General features: G+C 37.2%; 1 pseudogene; it reads right to left on the reverse strand.

Moving 5' to 3' along the window:
- Positions 1–21,145: 21,145 nt before the first annotated feature.
- Positions 21,146–27,536, reverse strand: LOC149196973 (uncharacterized; annotated as a pseudogene).
- Positions 27,537–27,849: the final 313 nt, after the last annotated feature.

Consider the following 27,849-nt stretch of genomic DNA (forward strand, 5'->3'; position numbering starts at 1 on the left):
CAGCTCAAGAAGAAATTTAAAAGGCCAGGGATTCATTGGGAAACATGCTTGAACGGGCCAATAGGCTAATATATTTCATGAACACCCACACCAAAGAAGATCTGGCAAAAATGGATATCAAGGACAAGACAAGCACTATTTTAATAATTAAAAGGGTTCTGACCATGAGGAATTTCATACAAAATCTGGAAAGGAAGTGCCAGGAAATGCAAATGGAGATAAATGCTTTCACACAGAAGTTTAAAGCTTTGGAGGAAAAGGGTCTGCCCAGTTTGTTAACTGATGACTACAAACTAATGTCACATGCAGCCTATGTACACAAATTAAATACATATGTGGATACTCAGGCCACAACATCATCAAGCTCTACAGGAGAGAAATCACTCCCATCTGGATAGCGCCTATATGACAATTTGGAGAATTTGTTTTTAATTGAACGTGAAGTGAGGCATCTTTTCACAATCCAGACCACCTTTTTCAGGTACATAGATGCAGATGAAACTCTAATTAAAATGCGCAGGCACCAATTACCAGATAATGAATGGTGGCAGATTATGTTGGAAATCCTGTAGGCAGATTTCAAAGTTTTGTTTATTTTTCCAGAACATAACAGATGCCATAAAGTGTAAAAAAGAGCAGATAAAATCGTGCTAGACAGCAGTTAATTGAAGCACAGAGAAAATCACCCATGAGAGCAATGCTAGCAGCGCGGGATTTCACTAAATGTCCATCGGCTGACTTACTGGGCAAACAGTCAATGCATTTCACCAACAAAACGGCCAGCACAACATTTCTTGCTTCTGCATTCATTTCTCTCTGTTCCCAAGAGCATTTACTACTTCTATAGAGTAGGTGAAAGAAGTTATGGCAAGATATTATCTCCTTGGAGATATTTTGTAAAATTTTGTACAAATACCTCCCCAATCTAAGTATTAGGGGTTGGTGAATATCATTCTGGAACTGCCCTGTAAATTAGAGAACTCTTCTGAATAAAGGTTGCTGGAATGCTTTGCTGATGAACTCTCTAGTTTTGGAATTGATGGCAGAAGCCCATGTTGCAGAATTCTTGGATTATCTCATGGATTAATAAGTCTTTTTAACTCTTGTTTTACTATCTCCGTGTTTTATATATCATCTAAGTATCATGTTCTAAATCGCAGGAAGAAAGAATAGCCCAAAATTTACTTAACTTTACTCTGTGTTCAATTCCTGTCATTTTTCATGTTTTCTTCAGGACTAGCATAGGGAGGAATTCTTAACTGCTCTTATTTCACTGGTTCTTTCACCCTGAATATCATTAAGGAATTCTTAACTACTCCTTGGTAATATTTACTCACTTTCCCTCTGTTAGCATGATGAAAGATTCTTAATTGCCTTTCATCCCTTGACTCCATTTCACCTGATTCCAACTTGAAAATTGTTCCATGTTTAATTATCTTGCTCTGTAGTTCCTCCTTTTGTCAAAGAAACCATACCCAGAAATTCATTTTCATTGACTCCATTAACCCAATGGTCTGAACTTCTCATACTTTACAGCCCTGTTCTATCAAATGTCACCATCCCAAAATCAAACAAATACTTGTGCTTCATAACTAGCCTAACATATAACAAGACAAAGCTAAATCATACAGAGAGAGCCCTCTCTGGTTGTAGATGTCACAAATGTCATGAACACGGGCACCTTTTCAGAGACTTCCCTTTAAATAAAATGGAGAGCAGTATCAAAGCAACCTCAGGTAAAGAAACTGAAAGCTTTACCAAAGTGGGAGGCAAAGGAAAAGGAGGGAGAAATAACAAAAAAAAATCTATGAGGAAAAGCAGCCTAGTCATAATAGGTTCAAGATATTAGAAGAAGAAGAGGGAATGAAAGATCAAAGCAAGTATTGAAGGACAATATAGTAGAGAAGGAAAAGGATGACAACATGGAGGATATACCTGACAAAAGCCAACAAAAGGAGCATCAGCCCAGCATGATGGAACTTGATAGTGACCAAGAGATGACCCCAAGCAAAGTGGGAACAGAGGAGCATGAACTGCAGGACATACTAGAAAGGGAGCATCTCAATCTAGAAAAGTTCCTGGAGAAAGGATCTGCCAGAGGAGTGGATTCACTACCTCAAGAGGAATTTAATAGAGTACAACAACTCTTCCTCTGGAGAACTCAGGCAAAGGGTTCTTGGGTCAAAATAAACCATGATAGTCAGGATAATGGAGGGGTCAAAACTATGGAGGCAATAGAGGAACAAGCTACCAAGAACCCAGGCAGGAAAAGAGAAAGAAAAAGACAAAATGAGCTGCTGATTGAATGTGGAAAACTCATGATCAACTCAGGTAAGATGAAAGACCCAACTAGTTACTCATTTAAAAATATTTCTTAATGAAGCTTACAACATGGAATATTAGGGGTCTAGGAAGTAAAAGGAAACAACGAAATCTCAGCAATAGAATGAAGGAAGATAAACCAAATTTGGTATTTATCTAGGAAACAAAATGTTCTATAGACAAAATAAGAGAGATACATCGCAAGTGGCTTATTAAGTATGAATATCTAGAAGTTAAAGCAGACAACACTGGAGGAGGAATTCTTACATTGTGGAACCCTTAGAAACTTGGAATCCTAGATGTTGAAGCATCCAAGAACTACCTATCAGTGGTCATCCAACCTTTGGGGGACAAGGAAGTTTATCTGATGACAAATGTCTATGGTCCACAAAAGCTTGAAGATAAATCCAGGCTTCTAACCTCTCTGGAGGAGCTAAGAGAAAGACATCTGGGCATCCCATGGATTCTAGGAGGGGATTTTAATATGATCAAATATCTCTCAGAAAAAAAGGTGGGACTAGATCTCTAGAAAGAGATTCCATAGTTTTTCAGAACTTCATTACCAACATGAGGCTAGTAGATACAGAAACCTACAATGGTATCTTCACCTAGAATAATAAAAGGAGAGGGGCTTCTCAAGTGGCCTCTAAACTAGATAGATTCATTATCTCTGAGGACCTTATCTTCTTAGGCCTTGACTTGTCAGCTACGATCCTCCCTTTTGGAGGCTCGGATCACTGACCTATTCAATTAGAAGTGTCCTTTATAGGAACGCCAAGAAATAGACCTTTCAGGTTTGAAAACATTTGGCTTAACCATCCTGACTTCAACAACAATATTGAAAAATAGTGGACAGAAGATTTGAATGTTTAGGGTACTAAAATGTTCCTTCTGTAGCGGAGGCTAAAACACATCAAACTTAGGCTTAAAGATTGGAACAAGAATGAGTTTGGCAATATCTTCAAAGCCAAAAAAGTAGTTGAGGAAAAGATATAGGAAATTAACTAGGAGCTCATCTCAAAGGGATTCACTGAGGAGGGTAAGAAACAAGCTGACTCGCTTCAACAGGACTGGGAAGGCTTATGTAAGCAAGAGGAAATCTTCTGGAAACAAAAATCGAGAGTTCAATGGTTAAAGGAAGGAGACAGGAATACAAGGTTTTTTCACAAGTCCACCATGGATCATCGGTCTCATAACAAGATTTTAAAACTGAAAGATACGAAAGGAAAATAACTCAATACCCACAAAGAAATAGAATCTACTTTGGTTCAACATTTCTGAGACATAGTAGAGGAGCCTATCATAGACGCATCACAATTCATCAATGACTTCACTAAGAACACTCCTAAGCTTGTGACAAGAGAAGATAATTATAATCTTAACAGGCCAGTGAATGAATAGGAGGTCAGCAAAGTCATCAAAGAGATGCAAAATGGGAAAGCTCCAGGCCTCGATGGTTTCCATGTTGACTTCTTCAAAGCATGCCGGAACATAGTCAAGCAAGATATTCTGAAGGTGGTGGAGGACTCAAGGAAAAACAAAACTGTTTTGAAGGCGCTCAACACCTTATTCATATCCTTGATTCCAAAGTTGGAAAATGCGATGACACCAGATAGATTTAGACCCATAGCATTATGCAATGTGGTGTACAAAATTATTTCCAATTACAAACAGGCTTAAGCCCCTTCTTCCAACTCTAGTGTCTGAGGATCAAACCGGATATGTGGAAGGTAGACAAATTCTAAACAATATCATTCAAGCTCACGAAGTGGTCCACTCACTGAAGAGAAATAAGCAGACAAGTATGATCATACAACTTAATCTAGAAAAGGATTATGACAAGCTTAGTTGGGCATACATCATGGAAGTTCTAAAAGAAAATGGCTTTGACCATAACTGGATAAGATGGGTAATGGCCCTTGTTACCACCTCAAGCTTTTCAATATTACTGAATGGGTCACCATCCAAAACCTTTAAGCCTTCAAGAGGACTCAGACAAGGAGATCCGCTCTCACCCTTCCTCTTTATTCTCATGATGGAAGGGCTAGGCAATGTGATCAAAGCTGCCAAAGTAGAAGGCAAAATTCAGGGGCTCAAACTCACCCTGAATGGGGATGCTTTGACTCATCAACAATTTGTGGACAACACCATGCTACAGGGTACACCTACAGTCAAAGAAGCTCATGCCTTCAAACAAATTCTGAAAGACTTTGCTATGGCTGCGGGTACTGAGGTAAGCCTTACCAAATCAAAGATTTTCTTTTTTAATACTGATATTGCTATACAGAGAAACCTCACCAGAATTCTAGGTTTTCAAAGAGAAATGCTACCCTCCAAATATTTGGGAGTTCCTCTAACAGAAAAGCCTCTAAGCAAGATAGTTTGGGAGCCTGTTATTAATAGACTCCAGGACAGAATCCAAAAATGGACAAATAGGTCTTTGAATTTGGCAGGAAGACTAGTGCTTACAAAAGCCATCCTACAAACTATTCCTATTTTCATGTTTTCAGCACTCCCAGCTCCTAAAGAAGTTATGCAACACATTAGAAATATTCAAAGAGATTTTCTTTCGGGCAAAGGGGAATATAAAAAGAAATGGGCTTTGGTGGCCTAGGAAAAGATATGTAAACCTAAGACACATGGAGGTTTGGGACATGATGACCCTAAAACCCTAAACAAAGTTTTGGGGGCAAAACTATGGTGGATATGGCTAAAGGAATCAGATGCGCCTTGGGCCAAGGTATGGAAACAGAAATATGCAAACAATTGGCAAGAAATGGATCACATCAGAATGTCTGGAATAATGAAAGGCTCCCACATCTAGAGAAAAGCTTGGGAGAATAGATCTATTATTCAAAAACAAAGTTTTTGGGAAATCAGAGATGGAAACCTTGCTTGGTTTTGGGAAGATAATTGGCAACAGGAACCAAAAATGTTGAGAGAAGATTTTGACAATCTTAAGAAGGATACCGATGACAAAGGGTTACACAGGGTAAATGACTTCTGGGAGCAGGATAGAAACGAAGGAAAATGGAGAGTATGGAAGAACCTAATTTACAGTGAGGACTCTCTGTTGAAGGCCCAGGCAGAAGCTCTCATAGTTATCTTGGAACAGAGAAAGATTCTGATTTCAACATCTTCAGACCAACTGAGATGGGGCAAAAACAATGAAGGTAACTTTAACCTTAAAGAGGCCAAGCGAATAGCCCTTGGGCTTGACTTTCCAAACCTTGACACGGTATGGAAGGACCTATGGCAGAATCAAAACTGGATGAAAATCAAACTGTTCATGTGGTTGGTGCAACATAAAAAGATTCTAACTTGGGAAAACCTGTGGAAGAGAGGTGTAATTGGTCCATCAAGATGCCAGCTTTGCAAATTACAAGAAGAAACTATGGAACACCTTCTCAACCTCTGCCCATTCACCTCCACCTTGTGGAATTGGGTGGCTTCAATCTTCAAACATTCTGACAGGGACATTGGCAGCATCAACAACACATTGAGGAATTGGAGGAGAAATTTCTCTGCAAATGAAATAATCAACAAAGCTTGGGAGCTGGTTCCTAGCTTTCTAATTTGGGATGTTTGGAAAGAATGCAACAATAGAATCTTCAAGAACAGGATTGGTTCTACCCATAGTGTTATGGATCATATCATAGGACAACCCAAAGAGACTATAGGAAGCCTTTTAAAATCCCCCCCTGAGAACCAACCTCATGATCAAGATATGCAGATACTTACGCATTTGAGCCTTCAGGGGTTCTTCCCCCAGGGAATAATCAAGAATGTAAGTCATATAACAACTGATAAGGATTTCTGGCAACCCCCCCACATGGTTTTACGAAGTGAAATATAGATGGGGCGTCAAAACGAAACCTGGCATTGCTGGTTATGGAGGAGTAATAAGAGATGAAAAGGGTTTAATAGAAGCCATCTTTCACAGTCATTTGGGTAAATCCACTAATAATATGGTAGAGCTCATGGCCCTTGAGCAATGCCTAGAAATATTAAGGGAATCAAACTTACATAATACCATAATTGAATCTGATTCTGAACTGATAATCAATTCAGTCAAAAAAATATGCAATGGCTCAGTGCCAGACAAAGTGTCAAAACACTAGAGATTATTGCAAGTATATCAACTTATTCAATCCCACCTGCGCACCATGAGAACCCTTAGTTTCATTCATGTGCGAAGAACAACCAACAGGTTAGCAGATATTATGGCTAATGAAGGCATTCTCTCTGCCAGAAGTAATAAAATATATGAATGGTCAGAGACTCCTCAAGGTCGATTATGGGATGAGTGCCACAAACAGGATACCTTAGATAGGGAGATCTGCTAGAGCAGAGGAAATAAGTAGGATGAAGTATGAGCAGGGCGTTCTTCAAGAACAGAGGAATTTTGGTTGACATGAGGAAGAAGTATGAGCAGGAGGTCAAGGACGGATCCAGAGTTTTACTCTGGTTATCGGGAAGGAAATTGGACACGGAACTCTACATTCCTTGGTTTTTTGGGCGGGAAACTAATTATAAAACAAGTCTCCAAAGGTATCAAAAGAACATTAAATGTAGCCTTTTAATGTTTGGTGCCGAGAGCTTCATTAAAGAGTGGGCAAGTCAGTGAAATTGCAGAAATACAATGTATTTCGCGAGGCAAATAGCTAGTTGGTTAACCTTCCAAATGGACCAGAAATGAGATTAAGCGATGTCTCTATCAGGCTTCAGGTCCGAAGGTGCAGTGAAGTTTTGTTCTTGTTAGAAATGCCTTTTGATATTGCATGCATCTGGTGAATTTGGGGTGGCTAAACTGCCCAGAGGTTATCTTCCCATTCGGACCCGAAATGGTTTCTAATGGTAGTTAAATTTTCTTTTCGGGTCCGTTTTTGTTGTTAAAGTGTGAGCTTGAAGGAAACCTTAAATAACACTTGGACTGTTAGATCTTCGGGGGTTGACCGAATGGTCATGTTGTTCGGTGGGTCTTTGGTGGTTACGTGGAAAGGTGGTTTGGGCCCGAGTCTCGGTTTGTGGACCCACAGACCGAGGCTTTGTGAGGCTTGGCTTTTGCTTGGGAAACTTCTCCTCATTATGTACGTTATGTAACTTTTCTTTTAATTGGAATAGAAGGACCTGTGCTTACTTTAGCAAAAAAAACAAAAGATTAGAGAGCGTCAGGGATCCCATTTTTGCAGGAAAGTTTTGGACAATTATTTTCTTGTCTTGTTACTCAATTAGCTCACACCTCATCTTATCATACCGAATCTGAGGGGAAAACTGAGATAGTGAACAAATGTTTGGAAGGATATCTTCGTTGTGTTGTATAAGATAAACAAACAAAATGGGTCAAGTGGTTACCTCTAACTAAATGGTGGTATAACACTTCCTTCCATACTGGAACAAAAATTACCCCATTTAATGCACTTTATGGATATCATCCACCATCCATCACATCATATTTAAGAGAAAATTGTAAGTTTCAAGAAGTGTAATATCACTTCAAACATCAATAAGAAGTTCTCCAACTCTTAATGGATAACCTCACTCCGGTGCAAAATTGAATGAAACAAAAGGCATATCAACATTGCAGTGAAAGAAGTTTTGATCTAGGTGAATTAGTATTTTTACAGATATAACCATACAAACAAATGTCTCTCAAGCAAGCTAAGAAGGAAAATAAATTATCACCCAAGTACTACAGTCCTTACAAGGTGTTGCAAAATATTGGTAATATGGAATACAAATTAAAGTTGCCTGCATCTTGCCGAGTACACCTAGTTTTCCATGTTTCATGCTTAAACAAGGTTATCAGTGGCAAGATTCTAGTTCAAACAGTGTTACCAGAACCTGACGAATAAGGAAAGATCATATTTGAGCTTGAGGCTTTCATTAAAACAAGTACCCGACAACTGAGAATTGATCAATTTCAGAGTATCTCATTAAGTGGAAGAACTTGTTGAAGATTCTGCATGGGAGGATGATAATTTTATACAAAAGCATCTACAACTACTTTAGCATTTAGGACAACACTTTTTTGAAGGAGAGGGGCATGTTAGGTCCCTATAATGCTAGTGTAGCCCCCTTATTTGTATTGTTATTCCCATGTAGCCCCCATATTGTTATTGTTGCACCCCATAGAAGCTGACTATTGTTATTTTTGTGCCCTTACATTATTATTGTTATGTAATATATGATTATATTGTGGCCCCTTAGAATCCTATATATACAAAGGAGGTCTCGTCATTTGTATCATCCAAGAATTGTTCATTTATGTAATGTAAAAGAGGTTTCCCCCTCGAAGAGGCTAATTTTTAAGTTGTTGATCTATCCTTTTTGTGAGTTGGTTTCATAACACTTATCTAAATGGATATTGGTGACCACTCACCTATTCCACTTGGACCCCAACATTATATCCTTTCAGTTTCCTAATTTCTAGTACAACTACAATTTTAGGTAGTTTCTCACGTCTTGAATTTTCAAAGTTGTTTTGAGGCCCTAAATATAGTTTTCTTGGAAAACAAGAAAACCAATGGTTTTCCCTCAAAATTTGTAGTTCTCAAATAAATATCTCTAATGAGGTATCATACACACCAAATGGATACCGTATGCCAAGTTACGACCTCGGGAAGTTGATGTACCACCCTAATGGGGCCCACTCTTACTTTTGGTGCTTCATCTCTTAGGGTTAGGTTTTTGGATTTTTAGGGTTTTCCATTGTTCCTCAAAAATAAAAATGCCTTGCATGTGGCTGCCACATCACTTCTCAAAGATAAGTTATCATCTCTCGATATTTTATTTCCATTCTGCGTGTAAACAATTCTTAGTGTTTTGTTATTAATGAATTGAAGTTTAGTTTTCATTGTAGCTCTGTGTTTCTATTTTTAAATGTCTATTTCATTTTTGTTCACACATAAATCTGGCTCAGTGGTATTAGAGCGGTCTTCTCTTTCTTTGCTCTTTTGTGCATTTCCCCAACAAGGTCGAGGCATGAGTTATGACTTGAACTAGTTGAACCTTTGCAAGATTGGCCTTTCTGACACCGACAGACTACCATGTAGAAGAAAAGAAAGATGAGGGAGTAGGAGATCCTTTCAAAATATTTCTCAAAGAAGTCATTGAGTGATAAAGGAATGAGATGACCAGATCCTTCAGTGGGTATCCAGAAGAAAAGAATCTTCATCTCGCAGCCACCTCAGAGACGTCAACCCGTTCAAGTTGCAAGTTAACTATGAAATTCCCATATTTGAAAGCCAGATATATGTAGATGTTATAGATAAGTGTTTAAATATATTAAAAGTGTACTTTTCGGTCCATAATATGTCCAACAAGGAAAAGATTACTAGTGGGAAACCGATTATGAGTGGAGGGACAAGAAGGAACCCTCATTGTTTTTAGCTACACCCACTTGGGATTCTTTCCGAGACACCATCAATGAAGAATATTACCTTTTCAGGAAATATGAAGATAAGTGATAAAATGGACCACATTGCGGTAGGGAAGGACGAAGACGTGCCAGAGTTCACAAATAGTTTTCATACCCTTCACATGAATTTGGGTATCAAGGATTCTAAGAATCATCTGGTACTCAAGTACCATGGTTGTTTACATAATTATATCCAAGATGATATGGAGTTCTTGGAGCTATCCTCACTGAGCACAACATACCGATATGCTATCAAGATCGAGCATAAATTTAAATTGAAGAAGCATGACTTTGGATCTGCGACAAAGCATGGGAAATCCCCCTCCAAATCATAGAACAAAGAATAGAGCCAAGGTGGGGCAACTCAGGACAACCCATCAAATCCACAAGAAAATAATAGCACCACGAAAATGAAGAAGGACATAGGAAAGTGGTGTGAGTTCCACAAGAGCCCTACTCACAACATAAATGAGTGTCACACCAAGAAGTCCCTAGTGGCTAAGCCAAAAGCCTATCAGTCAAATGCATGTTATGAATCTAAGTCAGAACCTGACAAGGGGAACGACACGGAGAAGAATATTATCGATATGGAGCCCAATGCCACCATTTCCACCACCAAGGTCTTGAAGATTGAGCGTGAATATCCAAAGGAAGGGGAGTTTCCCTTCCACTCATAGATGTGGGTGAAGGGGTCCCCATTGCAGTTTGTTGTTGATAACAGGAGCCAAAAGAACCTAGTCTCAACAGGGGTCATTAATTGGTTAGGCCTACCAACCACACCACAACCACAACCATTCAACATTGGGTGGGTCCACCAAGGACGAGATCCTTGTGTCATACAATAGTGTCGCCTTTATTACAACATCAAACCCTTCACATATGAGGTGATGTGTGATGTTCCTAATATTGAAGTCTGTGATGTATTTCTAGGCCAACCATACTTGTGGAAACTTCATGTTGTGTATATTTCTAGCCCTTGCACTGTTATTATTAATTTTCACACTAATTTGTACACGATACTGTAGGTATCCCTACCTACTACCATCTATTTGATCTTTGCTAACAAATGCAGTAAGATCATCTCCCAAACCGAGAAGTTTATTTTCTTTCTGATTCACTCTCAAAGTAAGGGGAATATTGTGGCTACATCCATGGCCCATGGGAAGGGTTCCTCCATAGAATAGAAGTAGGTGGATAAAGTTATGGAAGAATACACAGATATCTTCTCCTCACCCACAGTAGTACCTTTGCACTGTTAGGTCAAGTATTTGATCGATATGACCCCCTAAGCACCCCTACCCAATGGGTTGATATACTACTAGTCTATTATGGACAACAAAAAAACAAAACGACAAATCCAGGTTTTCTTGTATAAAGGGAGAATCTGACCAATTTTCTCACCATGTGGGAGCCCAATTGTACTTATGCAGAAAAAGGATGGGACCTCGAGACTTTGCATTGATTATAAGGCACTAAATAAAATCACTGTCAGGAATAGGTATCTGATTGCATGGATCGATGACATTGTTGACCAGCTCAAGGGTTCTAAGTAATTCAATAAGATTGATTTGAAGTCTGGCTATCACCAGGTTCCAATAGAACCCACAGATGTTTAGAAGACTACCTTCAAATCCAAAGAAGTCCTTTTTGACTGGTTGGTAATGCCTTTCGAGCTAAAAAATTCCCCTTCAACTTTTATGAGGCTGATGAATGACATCTTCTAGTTGTTAACCAACTCATTCGTGGTTTATATCTAGGCAACATCCTCATATTTAGAAAGAGTTGGGAAGAGGACTTGCAACACATTCGGTAGGTCATTCAAACCCTGCCAATTTTTATCAGAGGTTTGTGTTAGGATTCTCTCATATCATTTAGTTATTGAGTCAAGTTACCAAGGGCGAAGGAAAAGCAATTTTTTTCTGGTCTAAGCTCCAACAGAGGGCATTCATTGATCTGATGCACCACCTCTGCTCTACACCACTACTCAAATTGCCCGACCTGCAACAACCATTTGAAATTGAGACAAACACCTTTGATTATGCTATTGGTGTTATTCTCACCCAACAAGGGCATATGGTGGCCTATCAGGGTGAGACACTTTTCGATATAATTCAAAAATACCTCACCTACGATAAAGAGATTTATTCCATCATGCACATGTGCCGAGAATGGAAACATTACACTCTGGGCAAGGAGATGGTCATCCACACAGAGCGATGACCTCTTTAATTCATACAAACACAAGGGAAGTTACATAACGATCACCATCAGAAGTGTTACACATATCTGCAACAATTCCATTTGAAAATCAAATATAAAAAGGTCGACACCAATCACGTTGCAGATTGCCTCAATTGACCCCAATACAGCATTAACAATTTTTCTCAACTCTTGTCTCCACAAGACCTTTGGATGGCCACAACTATACAAAAATGATCCAGATTATGGCACCACATATAAGATCCTAGTGGATGACAAGAAATATTTCTACCCATGGAACCTTTGTGTTCCTTCAAGCGAGTGTGCCAAGATAATTTTGGAAGCACACTACAATCGGGTCATAAGACACTTTAGTTTGGATAAAATTGTGGCAATAATGTAGAAGTATTTATATTAGCTAAAACTATGATAGTATGTTGGAAAATTTATAAGATCTTGCACTTCCTATGCCATTTCCAAGACTACCATTAAGAATTAAGGCCCATACACTCCTCTTCCTACTCCTAGATAACCATGGGAACCCATCGCCATGGACTATATTGTTGGAATTCCTTCTACCAAGCATGGTAACAATTGTGTATTTGTGTTCATTGATAGATTTTCTAAGATGGCAATATCAAAGGCCTGCAAGAAGAGAATTTCATTAGAAGACATTGCCAAACTCTTCTACGAATGAGTCTGTGTACATTTTGAAATTTCAAAGACCATTATATCTTATTAGGACAAACGGTTCCTGAGTGCATTCTGGTTGGGCCTTTGGTCTATTTTGAACACCAAGCTCACCAAATAGATTGCATTCAATCCAAATATTAATGGTTAGATGGAGGTTGTAAATAGAATGACAATGCACATACTCCACATGTACAACTCTAAGCACCCACAGATGTGGGATGAAAGTCTTACCTATGTTTAGCACAACTATAACAGAGTTATCCATAGTTATTCTGGCCATAACCCCTTCCAAGGGGGTCTGGGATTTCAACCATTGTGCCTGATTGATGTTACCATGCCTCTTACAAGTACACTGACAGAGTCTGCACCTGTATAGTTCGACGCTGATAAAGGTTCCAGGTTTATTAAATGCATCCAACACATCCGTTAACAAGTTCATGATATCCTAGAGAAAGCATATTCCAAGTCAAACAATGTCATGATCAACATTGAGTGCCTCACAAGTTTAAGGTGGGCGATAAGGTATGGTTGTGCCTAGAGAAGGCACACCTTGTCAGAGCCCATCGAAAGCTTCAACCACTTTGATATAGGTCTCACATCATCCCCAAGGCCATGGGTGAAATTTATTTCAAGCTAAGAATTCCTCCATTCCTTGGCATGCACCTAGTATTCAATGTGGATCACCTTTGACCATACTTTCCACCATTGTAGGAGACATCAGATCCAGAGTACATCGAATAGGCCACAATTTATTGGATCATGGAAACACAAGTTAAAAGTACTGGCAAGTAGAGAAACATATGATTATACTCTATCTAGTTATCAAAGTCAGCCAAGTCCTGCACCAAGGTAAGTGGCTCACCATGGACCAAGTTCAGTAGAATGTTTCTCATCTCATGGAGGTATTCAACACATTGGGGAGCATTGCTTCTTCAAGGGGGTAGAATGATATAGGTGGATATTGGTGGCCACTCCCCTATTCCACTTGGAACCCCAAAATTGTTTCCTGTAAGTTTCCTAATCTCTAGCAGAGCTACAATTTTTGGCAGATTTTTGGGTCCTGAACTTCCAGAGTTATTTTGAGGCCCTAGACGACATTTTTTGGGGAAATAAACAAACCCATGGCCTATAATAAGGGTTTGCAATCAAAATTTGTAGTCCTTGGATAAATATTTCTAAATAGGTATCGTATGTGTCAAACAAAGGTCGTATGCCAATTTATGACCCCAGTAAGTTAATGTACCAATTAACCCCAATGGGGCCCACATAAATTTGGCACTTTAGCTCCTAGGGTTAGGTTTTTGGATGTTTAGGGTTTTGCATTGCTCCTTAATAATAAAAATGCCTCTAAGCCTCATTGTAACACAATTTAGAAGCATGTATCCACCACATCTCGTCTCAGATATAAGCTATGGGCACCCGAGGTAGTTTATTTCCATTCTGTATGCAAACAGTTCTCAGTGTTTTGTTATTAATAAATTTAAGTTTAGTTTTCGATTTACCTCTGTGTTTCTATTTTTAAATATGTATTTCATTTTCGTTCGTACATAAATTTGGATCACTTTCTATCATTGTACTACTGTTTGGCCCCTTTATGCCAACATATCTTGTATCATGTACTATTTTCTTGAGACCCACATTTTTGGTCACACCATTATTCTTTGTACTAAGTTATCGTGATGGGTATGGAGACTTCAACGAGATGACTTCATTGAGGTCATGTACACACCATATAATGGAGTCTTCTCTTTCACAGGAAGGTCTCGCCTCCTGTTATAAATGTAGTAAGAAAAGGATCCAACTATTTCCATGGTGGTTCCTTCATCAAGGTTTCCCGAGCGAAGTGCTATTGTTTTCACACGTTATGTGCTAGAATGGCCAATGCGGCAAGCACAATTATAGTTTCTATCAATTACGATCTGGTTGAATTCTAGGATGAAAGGCCCTCCCAAACTTCCATGGATAGCTCCACTCGCTTTCGTTGAGGCATTAGCAACAAAATTCAAATGGGCACCGAGACATAGAAAAATTCAAACCGCCCACTGTATATTTTAAATTTTGAAAGTTTGAGTAGTAAATTGTAGGTTGTAATTTTTTAAATTTAACGCTTATAGGAGCACTGGTTGAGTTTGTTTACAGTTGTCGGTGTTAGATGTACACAAGATGGGGCAAGATTGGATACAAGGTAGGCTAGAAATGGAGACAAGGTGCAGATGTCAAGGGATTATAGTAAACTATGTAGTTGTCGAAATATCAATGTTATGGATGTATGAACATTCATAGAAATGTCATATCAACATCCAAAAAATTTGCATTATAGACTACTCCATTTTTTAATTTAAATGATATTGAGTGGTGGCCTTTAAGGTTCAATGAAACTTTTATTATATATATATATATATATATATATATATATATATATATATATATATATATATATAAACTTGTATACATGTTGCTTCTAAGTAGAGATTTGGCTGTCGACAAGTCACATGGTCACTGTTTCTTTCTTTCCATATAATGCAAACTAAATCATTTATCAGCAATCAAGTAGTTGTTGGGTCTGTCATCTATTTGATCATTATCAAAATGGAATATGTGAGGTGGGTTATGATTACGACCATATTTCTTCAATATCAAATTATTAATAATGTTTTTTTGGGGGGACATAACGACCCTAATTGATTAATTATAAAAAGGCCATATTCATGGAATTATTTATTTGTCAAATGGTGGGTCCTCAACTTCATGGATGGGTGTCACCTTATTACAACAATCTTTTGTTTAGTGAGTGGTCCTCTTCATGATCTCGAATTTATCAATATAAATTTATTCCCTAAATAACTAACTAAATAATTAATATCTATATATATATATATATATATACATAGTTTAGGATATTGCCATTATTTAATTAAGCATGAAATAACACCTTCACATTTTTTGTTTATATGGATTTTAAGGTTTGATGTTGTATTATATCTAGAGACTAATGGAGAAAGATTGAGCAGATCCAAAAATAGTTTATAACCTATAATCTCATATTAAAGGAAAGACTCCCTACCCTATCCTCCTTATTGAAGAAAGGATTTTCCCCATTGAAAGAGTTGTTATGATTAGGTATATTATGTATAAGGGGAAGTTATACAACGCAGACACCAAGATGTTTTTTAAAATCACTTCTAACTCTAGCAAAACCCCCCTTTCTACTCAAGCCAGGGTGGCATAAGGATGTTCGATCTTGGTAGGATCATTGGGGAATTAAGGAAGAGATAATATTGCAGAGTTCAAATAATATTGAAAATATTATTACTTATAAATTTAAGAAGCTAGAGGGAAAAAAGAAACTATGATATTATAAGGAGGTGATCAACCTCAATCTCGAAAATTAAAATTATCTTTCTATCTTACCTAGTGTTACAAAGGAAATGAACATTGCCAAGATAAGGACTAATTGTCATGAGGTTCATAATGAAACTTGAGTTGGTTAATTCTCAAAATTCCATGGGATGAAAGAGTTTGTCATGTGTGTGACCCTAAGTGGGTTGAACATGAGAAAACACTTTCTCTTAGGTTGTCCATGTTATACTCATATTTGATTTAATTTAATGACATGGGGACCCTTATTTCACTTCTTTTTTAGCACAGAAATAAAGTGGTAAATAATTATTATTTATCTCTTACCTTCTTAAGGCCCTATAGACCCCATAGATCTTAGTAGATGTTAATCATCATCATCATTTAAAAATATATATATATATATATATATATATATATATATATATATATATATATATATATATATATATATATATATATATATATTACTATTTTTATTTTTTATTTTTTAGGTAATGTGAGTCTTGAAATGACTGACACGCCTAACTTGTGGCTTAAGTAGTTTAGAATCAAGGGTGTGTAAGGTGTCAAAATCACTTAGGGATCAGACATGCCCCACGCCACACCATCCCTTAACATGGCTAGATTTTTTCCCATGAAGTTTCCAACTAGTGACCTTCAAACCATAGAGTTCCTTATGAGAACACCCTATCTCCGTATATTTTATGCCCTATGGGTAAATTGAAGATTTATTGTTATTTAAATTAAGATATTTTGATTTATATTATATGTTTATATTTAATAAAACCTTTATTTAATATAAAAACAATTAATTCATATATATATATATATATATATATATATATAATTTTAATGATAAGTAATTTTTTATCGGTTTATGATATTGTAAAAATAGAAAATTATTTATAATTTAATGGTAAATAAATTACTAAATTATATAGCTTAATTTAACTATATATATATATATATATATATATATATATATATATATATATACATATACATATACATATACATACTGAATATAAAATTCTCATAGTTAATACAATTTAATCTTATTATAAATTATTTATTACAAAATATTAAATTAATCACATAATTTGATTTCACATGGTTGGTTGCCTTCAATATATTTTACCAAGTACCTTTATATATGTAAAATGAATCTCAACTCAACAGGGATGAAATCGGGGAAGTACGAATATTACACATATGGGTAGTCACCGCACCCCTTACCTACTACTTATATCGGGGCAATAAGCCCTACCGCCTTTACACTAGGATGGAGGGTTGGTCCTACCTCTTACGTGTAGACATAGGTCGTCGGATTAATAAAATTTGTGTTCCATACTTTTTCCATTTTTTTGTTTCTCTTTCTAGTCCTTTTATTTTAGAGTTAGTTCTGATATAGTGCCATATATTGAGCCCCTCATTTCCAGGCATTTAAATAACCAAATTTTAGGATTTGCTTAAAAATTGTATTTCTGGTTTGTAAAAAGAACGTTTTATAATTATATTGTTTGAATTATTTTTTTAGTTGATAAACAAACTATTGTTATACTATTATGAAAAAGCATAGTACACATTGATTTTCAGCAATTCTTCTTGCCTCATTCTGCACTGATTTATTGGCGAGGAGAGCCAGTATGTAATACATAATATTTTGCAATTGAACCTTTATTTTTGGAGGGTTTCGAAGCCATACATGCTAAAAAAGGAGAAAAATAAGCAAACAACTGGTCAACTACATATCAGGTTGGTGGGTGGGGAGGGTACATAGGATGAATTGTTAGAGGATCCTGCCTCTCATGCATATGGAAGTCAGTGTGCTCCAGGTGGGCCTCTATCTCGTCCATGCGTTCATTAGTTCGCCTCTAAAATTTGCATACATTATCCAATTGTTTCAAAATCTCATACTAACAAAACTGGATGTCATTCATGTAGGGCATTAGTTCATTTGTATCTTCATATACGTGGTCTCAGAGGATGTTGTTATAGACATTTTTGTGCCCTACAACACCAAGCATGAAATGTCCATAAACCAAGGGCTCCTAAGTCCCTAAAAGTGTTGTTCTAACCCCTAAAGGAACAAGGTCAACAAATTACAACTTCTCCCAGAAGTTCTCCATGAAAAACTACTCAAAATTGGTCAAAACAGGATCATTGCAGCTGCTCCACTGGCTAGGTGCATTGCATCTCACCCAAATGCACTATGAGGGTGCGTTGCATTTCAAAACTCCCTTCTGTGGGGTGCGATGGGCGAGAAATGACAAATGGAAGTGTCATTCCGCAAGGTGGAGAGGCAATGGAAGCTTCCAGAATCTTCTCCTGTGACACTTGCCTCACTGAATTCGACCAAGGATGAGTAAGAGGCCCTCAGTCTCCAAGTAGAAGCAAGAACTATCAGAGAGAAGACACTAATCAAATCACAAGCTAACTCATCCCCCTTACAGATATCTATATATGGATCCCTCATCCCAGAGATCCAGAGGCTGGAATTTTGCATATTGTAAGGAATTGTTGTTGGTTTCTAGAGACAAACATCAGATTGTTGGGTGATCTATGCTTTGTTTGAGGTGAAGAGGGGCTTCTTTGCTTGGAGGTTGATGCTGGGTCAGAACAACCAGTTGTAACTCCTCTTGGATCTTTTCTTGTTTTATCAATAAAAGCTATTTTAGTTTTCCTCCATGCTTTTGTATCATTGATGCTTGTTACATTTGTATGGTCAATTTACATTTGATCCTAGATTGTTTATGAATATAGATCCATGTCTTTGTATAGTGCTATGCTTCTGTGATCTTACAGGTACTTTGTGAAGCTGGGCGTGCAAGGGAGCAGGTAGCTGGGGACTATCAAAGGAGAGAGGGATCGAACCAAAGGATTAGCGCAAGACAGAGGTTGGTCCTTCTATTCCTCTCTATCTATAATTCATAAAGGAAGAACATAAGTAGCTTTTCTCTGGTTGTTTATAAGGCAGCTGTCACACCTTAGTGGGATAGAGCAGTTCTATATAGACACTTTTCCCTGTAACAGATGTCCATGTTAGCCTTGTTTCCCCTCAATTGATTAGAAATCGAGTCCAGGGATGATTGCTGAACAACATGACCAAGTGAGTGTGTTGGGTCCTGTGTAAGCTCCTCCTCCCTTTCCACATTGTTAGAGTGCTCCTCGTTGGAGGATAATTCCCTGTGCGCACATGCCCCTAGATGTGCATGCTAGCCACGCCCTCCACAGTGTCTCCCACTTTTCCACAACATCCATGCAAATAAGAAGGACTCTTGGTGTAATGCCCTACTTGACCCTATCAGGGTAATTTTGATTAAGGTTTAATTAACATGCATATATTGACTTACAATTATTAAATAATATTGGTATAAACCTACACTTTTGAATATGTAATTTTACTTTAGTAATATGACTTTTATTATTTTTTATTATTATACTCCCAAGGTGTCTTCTCAAATCCTCTTTTGTAAAAGATATGGCCTTCTCCAATTTAATTTTAAATTAAATATTCATATTATATTCCCAATGTGTCTTCTCAAATCTACTTTTGGAAAAGATATGGTCTTATCCAATTTAATTCTACATTAAATATCCATATTCTATTCCCAAACTGTCTTCTCAAATCTACTTTTGGAAAAGATATGGTCTTTTCCAATTTAATTTTAAATTAAATATCCATATTATATTCCCAAGGTGTCTTCTCAAATCTACTTTGGAAAAGATATGGTCTTCTCCAATTTAATTCTAAATTAAATATCCATATTCTATTATCGAGGTGTCTTTTCAAATCTATGTTGCATAAGATATGGTAATGAAAGTCAAGGATATTAAAATAAAAGGATGAGGGGGTAGTCATGACGTTAATGATAGGTGGTTGAGTTTGATGGGAAGAAGAAACATAAAGGGGAAGGAGGATGAGAGGATCAGGGTATGGGATCCTTGGTCTTTGTTTTGGCATTGGAGGATTTTATTTTGGGAGGAATGTGGAGAAAGAGAAAAGAGATAATGAAGATACAAATGAGAAAACTCAAAATTGGATCTATTAGAGAGTGTTGGTTTTAACTTTGACACACTACGACGGGTTGGACTTGGGCTCAGAGGGCTAGTGAACCCGTGAAGGTTTCTTAGGCTAGGAAATCATTCCTAGTTGGCTGGGAGGTAAATTCAGTCGGGTAGCCAAGAGGAGCATCCTAACAGAGTTGGGATCATCTCAGCCAAGCTACTGAAATATGTATTCTTCCATTTGTTGATTACTTATGTAAATTGTTGCAATGAAATTTCTTACTTGTTTAATATGTTGTAAATAAATTTTACTTGTATATTATCATCAAATAAATGTTGAGCTATAAATAGCCTATTTCCCTTCTTATTTTGTTTAAATTAAATGATAAATTTAGTTTGGTTAGAAAACCTAGGTTAGGTCCTCACATATGGTATCAGAGCCCAAATCAAAATCTGGACTTTGAAAATACCAACTAACACCACCTTAATATATGTATATATATATATATATATATATATATATATATATATATATTGCTTTTAACAAATAAATTTGAATTGCTAAGTTTTGGGTTTTCCTCTTAATTTATTTTTTATATGTAAATTATGAAACAAGTACCCCAAGATTGTTACAACCTAGTGGAAAAAGAGTGATGAGAGAATATTCCCCTGCCATCAAAGGCAAAGAGGGAAAGCATATCAAATTTACCCTTGATTGAGTCTATTTCAGTGCTAAAGATGGTAACTGTGGCAAACAAAAATTGAATTGAAATTTCCAACTTATTTAGTCTATAGCATCCCAATATGACCATTTAACGATAATCTATCTGCTAACAAATTCAAAATTTTCAAGGTCACCCTTTACAAGCCTTGTTTTCCTAAAATAAATTTGATGCCTTATGAAGCTAAAGTAATTATACATCAATAGATCTGTCAAAATTGGAATACAATGTAAATAAACAAGTTTTAAGGAAAGGAGGTGGATAGAAAATTGATGCAAGAACAAGAAAACATCATTACATAGGATTACATAAGCCCAAACTAACAAAAAAACTGATTGAGAGAAACCAAAATCCATTTTAAAGGAAAATTGGATTTGCAGAACACTGGGCTAGGGATGCATGCCTTGCTATAAACTCATGTCTAGGGAAACGGATGATGTATGTTCCTCTCCATTGTGAATATTGCAAAAGCCATCCCAATGGAAACAACACCCCATATTTTAAGTAATCTAAGGTAAGTTCCCCTTAGATTGAGTGCTAATCTAGCAGCAACTATAGGTTCTTTATTTGAACCCTTTATCTGCAAGTAAGGAATTGAAAAATCTTATATATGATCCACTTCTATGAGAAGCTTATCATCTTGATAAATCATTGTAGTTGCTTCAACGTATGTGACAACCTGGTATCGAAGGTTTATAAGTCCAACTACATTCCTCACACTCATGTCAAAGCCAAGTTTAAGTTGTACGATAAAATTTCCTTCTTTGATTGGCTCTTGTATTAACAACGAAAACTACCCCTCACTGATTCTCACATGTATGCAATAATTTTCAGTAAGTTTCCCATTTGATCATAATTTAGACACATGTAGATAAATACTAGTAAAATGTTGAACCGTGTTGCTCATCTTTTCTTTGCCTAAAACCTTTATTATTTCCTGATATGAAACATGTTTGTTAATTTTTAAGACAAAAAGTGAGCTCTCAGAAGAATGTATAGGATCAAAATCATTGTGAATTTTAAGATGTGCATGTACAAGATGAGGCTCAATGTGTTGTTGAAACATTCGGAAAATTGTTGTCATGATCTCATTCTGGGCAATGGGACAAGAAACCTATTGAAGATAATGGAGAATATCATAGAATAGGTAGAGTTGGTTCACATAACCTCAGGATAGGAATTAGTTTCTATTTCTTAGGATGTTGTTCTAACTTCCCTAAAACCATGTTTTTTATTTAATGTGTAATGTGCATGAACAATGTAGAGCATTCTGCAGAGCCAAACTCTCTTGGTTCAGACTCTCTTTCGTAGAGCTGACCAGTGGGTTTTATTTTCTTTAATACAAGCATTTCCATTTTTATCATGGTATCAGGGCATCAGGGCTGAGGAACTTGTACGCTGGCTAGTGGGTGGTTCTTTGAACTGAAATCATCACAGTTGTGAGGAGGATAACTGTGATGATTCCGAAATGATCGTTGGTTCTAAGTGTACCTCTGTGATGAGTGCACTGTAGCTCCTTCATGCAAATTTTATTCCTTTTGCATCACGGGAAAGACGTGTACAGTTGCGACGACGTCGTAGAAAAGACGTACATATGCGATGATTGTGGAAGCCAACAACAAGGCTATGGCTGCGAGGGGAAGCCAATAACAATGCTATGGATGCGAAGGGAAGCCAAGAACAAGGTTGTAGCTGTCAGAGAAGCTGTGTGTGGAAGCCAAGAACAAGGCTGTAGCTGACAATAGAAGGTTGTCTAGAGGCTGAGAAGAAATCCACGGTGATCTGCACGTGTGCTACGAGATCAAACAACATTGAAGAACAGTGATCTGTCTTTGTCACAGATCTAGGGTAAATTTAACATCATTTACCTGTTGAATTTTTTTTTCTAAATCGCCAAGATGAATAACAATATATTTGAAGCATGCATGAATGAGCATAACAAGCTTGATGGTTCCAATTATGCAAATTGGAAGTTCAAGATGCAGACTCTGCTAGAAGCACAGAGTGCTTGGACGATTGTGAATGGGGATGAGCTGAAGCCCGCTGTTGGATTAGCATCGATCCTAGAGTGGGAGAAACAAGAAAGTAGAACAAGGACAATGTTAAAGATGTAAGTGAAAGACTGCATTATACCGCACATCAGAGAAGGTAAGTCAGCTAACGAGATCTGGGGAATTCTGGAGGAATTGTATGAGATCAGGTACTCAAATCATCTTCTGTTCCTCGAGAGTAAGATCCTATCTATGAAGATGGAGGAGAATGAAACAATTGCTTCATTCGTAGCAAGGATCAAGGATCTAAAAACCAAATTGTTAGACATTGGTCATACAGTTGACGATACAAATCTTGTAACCATTACAATGAATGGTGTCATTGATGACTATCAAATGTTCATCACTGGGATAAATGTCAAAGACAAGATCCCGCACTTTGAAGAGCTAACAGGTATACTGATGCAAGAAGAAGAAATAAGATCGTCTCTGAAGCCCCAGAGTGCCAATCGTGCATTGATGGTGAAGAAGAACTTCTACAAAGGGAAAGGGAGCCCACAACAACAAAACAGAGCAAACTAACATAAAAGGCCAAATCTGACTCAAGGTATGCATCCGAATAAAAACTACTCTAAAACTAAATGTTTTTATTGTGCAAAATTGGGTCATATTGCTAGGGAGTGTAGGAAAAAGAAATATCATGAAGAACAACAGAAGCTGAAAAGACATGCAGGTCATCTCGCGAATGGTGATCAGGTGCAGAATTTAAGATTGTTCATGGCAGATCGTGATGAAAATGTTGATGCAGACATCTGGTATGTAGACTCAGGAGCGTCAACACATATGATAGGGAATAAGCACTGGCTCGAGGATTTTAAAGAAATCAACGAAGGCGCACATATTTACCCAAGTGATGACAGAAGCCATCAAATCAAAGGATGTGGGAAAGTTTTTGTTATTCTACCTGATGGTAATATCAAACAAATTTATAATGTTATGTATGTGCCTGGTATAACAAAGAACTTGATTTTTGTATCTATGATTACAGATCAAGATTTGAAAGTCGAATTTTTAAAATCTAATTGCTACATTAAAGATCTGCTAGATGGCATGAAGGCAATTGCTACAGGGATCCGAACAGGAGGACTGTACAAGTTGGATGTGAGACCTGCACCGGTTCAAGCATTGACAACAGTGAGCCTGACTACATAAGAGCTTTCACATTAGAGATTCGACCACATCAACTACAATGATTTTTTATTACTACAAAAGAAGGAAATGGTAAGAGATCTTCCTATGCTAAAGAAAGTATATAATGATTGTGATGCATGTACATTAGGAAAAATACATAGAGAAGAATTCCTTATTCGAGTAGAAAAGAAACAAAGGGATATACTTGAATTAGTGCACACAGACCTTTGTGGACCCATGCAGACAAAATCTTTAGGAGTTGCACTGTATTTTCTACTATTTATTGATGACTGTATGAAGTTTTCTTGGGTACATTTCTTAAGTAATAAGAGTCATACATTCGAATATTTTAAGCAATTTAAAAATATGATTGAAAGACAAACAGGGAAACAAATAAAAATTCTTCATTCTGATCAAGGGGGATAATACATGAAGGATGAGCTTATCAGATATTGTAAAGATCATGGAATTTTTCAGCAATTCATAGTACCCCATACTCCACAGCAAAATGGAGTAAAATAAAGAAAAAACAGAACACTGGTGCAATGTGCTAGAGGTATGCTGAAAGGTAAGAATCTTTCGAATGGTTTTTGGACTAAAGCAGTGAATACTGCAGTTTATTTAAAAAATAGGAGTCCTACAAAAAGTCTTGAGTCTAAAACTCCTTGTGAAGCATGATATGGATATAAGCCTGCAGTAAAAAACTTAAGAATATTTGGATCTAAAGCATTTTCCCACATACCAAAGGAATATAGAAGAAAATTAGATTGAAAAGCCATCAGATGTACTTTGATAGGGTATTGTTCATCATATAAAGCATACAGATTATTTAATCCCTCTACTCACAAGATCTTTGTTAGTAGAGATGTTAAATTCCATGAGCAGGACCATGAAGAACTAGATGAGCACTATGAGGAATGTGACATTCCGTACTTTGTGGAAGAAGAAGAAGTAGAAAGCAATCAGGGTCAGTAGTAGACAAAGGCAGAGGATGAACAACAACAACAACAACAGCAACAACAACAACAACAATAGCAGCAGCAGCGACAACAGCAACAACAGTGGCAGCAACAATAGCAACAGCAACAACAACAGCAACAGGAAGAAATAAATGATGATCGAATGAGATTTGAAACCACCACCCCACCACTCAGGAGATCAAGTAGGAAAGCTCAAATGCCTGCAAGATATAGGGAAAATGTTTTTATAACTAGTATGCTGAATGTGGTTGAACCGTCTAGTCATAGAGAAGCAAATGAAAGTAGTGAATGGAAAACAACCATGGAACATGAATATGATTCAATAATCAGAAATAACACTTGGGAATTGGTTGAACTTCCTAGAGGAAAATAGACCATAGGTTGTAAATGGTTATATAAACCGAAAATTAATGCAGATGGAACTATAGAAAAACTGAAAGCTAGGTTGGTTGCAAAGGGGTACTCACAAAAAGAAGGGATAGACTATGAAGAAACCTTCGCCCCTGTAGCTAAATTGAATACTATCAGAATGTTAATTGCTTTAGCTACTAAGAAACATTGGATGATGCACCAACTAGATGTAAAGTCTGCATTTTTGAATGGAGAACTAAAAGAAGAGGTTTATCTAGAGCAACCGGAAGGGTTTGTCTAGAAAGGAAAAGAACATTTAGTCTGTAAATTGAAGAAAGCACTTTATGGACTGAAACAAGCTCCCAGGTCATGGTATGAGAAGATTGATTCATTTTTTCTGCAAGCTGGCTATAATAGAAGTAAGAATGACCCTAATCTTTACACCATGAAAGATGAACAAGGGTGCATAGTGTTGATTTCATTATATGTAGATGATTTGATAATTATAGGTGATGCTACATATCTAATTAATGAAATCAAGCAACAAATGTCAAAGATGTTTGAGATGAAGCACCTTGGTGAACTCAGATACTGTTTAGGTCTTGAGATCTGGAGAGATTCAAGTCAAACATTTCTGTCCCAAGCAAAGTATGTCAAAGGCCTGTTAGAAAAGTTTAGGATGGATCAGTGTAAGCCTGCACCAGTACCATTGCAACAGAACATCAAATTGCACTGTGAAGATGGCTCAAAAGCGGTGGATGCATCACTTTACAGACAACTGGTTGGGAGTCTAATCTTCCTAAACACCACTAGACCTGATTTGGCTTATGCAGTCAGTGTCCTAAGCCAATTTATGTCTAAGCCACTTGAAAGCCATTGGAATGCAACGAAGATTGTTTTGAGGTATCTACAAGGTACTGTAGATTATGGAATTATTTACACTGACTCTTCTAATGTTAGATTGGCAGGATATGCAGATTCAGATTGGGCAAGAAATATAGATGATTGCAGATCTATAACAGGTTATGCATTCAGTCTTGGATCTGGGGCGATCACATGGAGCAACGAGAAGCAGAACAATGTCTCCTTGTCCTCAGCAGAAGTAGAGTATCAAGCCATGTGTGCAGCAATGTGTGAGGCGGTTTGGTTGCGGAGACTTCTCTAGGATGTTGGGGAAGAACAGACAGTCGCAACAACAATTAGATGCGACAATCAGAGTTCAATCAAGCTCGCCAATAATCCAGTGTTTCACAAAAACACTAAAGATATTGATACTCAATTTCACTTTGCCAGGCAGAAAGTGCAATCCAAAGAAATTCATCTGGAATATTGTAATACATGTGATAATGTTGCAGACATTTTCACTAAGCCTCTTGGAAAAGTTAAGTTTCAAATGCTTAGGGAGATGTTAGGCATACATGTGAGCCCATTATCCATTAAGGGGGAGTGTTGAAGATAATGAAGAATATCCCAAAATAGGTAGAGTTGGTTCACGTAACCTCAGGATAGGAATTAGTTTCTATTTCTTATGATGATGTTCTAACTTCCCTAAAACCATGTTTTCTATTTAATGTGTAATGTGCATGAACAATGTAGAGCGTTCTGCAGAGCCAGATTCTCTTTGTTCAGACGCTCTTTCGTAGAGCTGACCAATGGGTTTTATTTTCTTTAATACAAACATTGCCATTTTTATCAAAACCCTGTCCATATCTCTTTGCACTCTTGCAACAAGATGTGAATGAACTCCACCTATAACGGCTATCCAGATGTCAAGAGAAGCTCAAATTTCTGGGTGGAAAGCATATACACCTTCAAATATAACCACACAATAGTCTTCATAAACTTCAAGATTCTTGAAACCATTGTGAATACATTTCTCAAAATCAAACAAAGGGATCCTTGTGGTCTGTCGAGCTCTTATGTCTTCAATATTCTTCAAAAGAAGAGATAAATCAAGCGAGCTAAAATCATCAGACTTGAAATCCTTCACTTGACCTATTTTATAATAGATTTCCAACCAAATGACATCACAACTATCAATGTTTTCCATCGTATGAGCCAAACTCCTTTTACCAGAACCACTTGGCCCTCCAATGCCGACAATAACTGGAAGACCCTTGGCATCTAGTAGAGTCTGAATAACCTGCACAACAGGTAGTAGACCCCTGTCTAAATCAAATGAATTAGGCATAGGTACCAATAGGATAACATCCCTGCAAAGGTATTTTCGGAATTCTCTATTGGCTCTAAAGTGTTGACTACATGCAATGATGAAACCACAACAATGTGCAACAGGCATCCTATTTCCAATTTGTGGAATGAAAAGATACACAAGTCAAAATAGATTTGCAGATTGAAAAATAACAACTAAATTTAAAAGCTGACCAACATTGATGCCAATCCCACACCCTATTTCAAAGCCCGTCATTACTTGCCCATCCATTCCCTGCTCCAATGTTGGTGACTTCACTTTTAATATTCCAAGTTGAAGACTGAAGCAACGAATTTTTGAGGCCTTTTAAATATTGCTTTTTAGCTTTTCTAGCTTTAGGGATGTTTTGGGGACTCTCTGTTTGAACCATAATTACCAAATTCAATCATACTGATTTATT

Source organism: Pinus tabuliformis, chromosome 2_2, assembly GCF_031772625.1.
Source record: "Pinus tabuliformis cultivar Carrire ecotype Pingquan chromosome 2_2, CPIR1, whole genome shotgun sequence".
In the NCBI taxonomy this organism is placed as follows: domain Eukaryota; kingdom Viridiplantae; phylum Streptophyta; class Pinopsida; order Pinales; family Pinaceae; genus Pinus; species Pinus tabuliformis.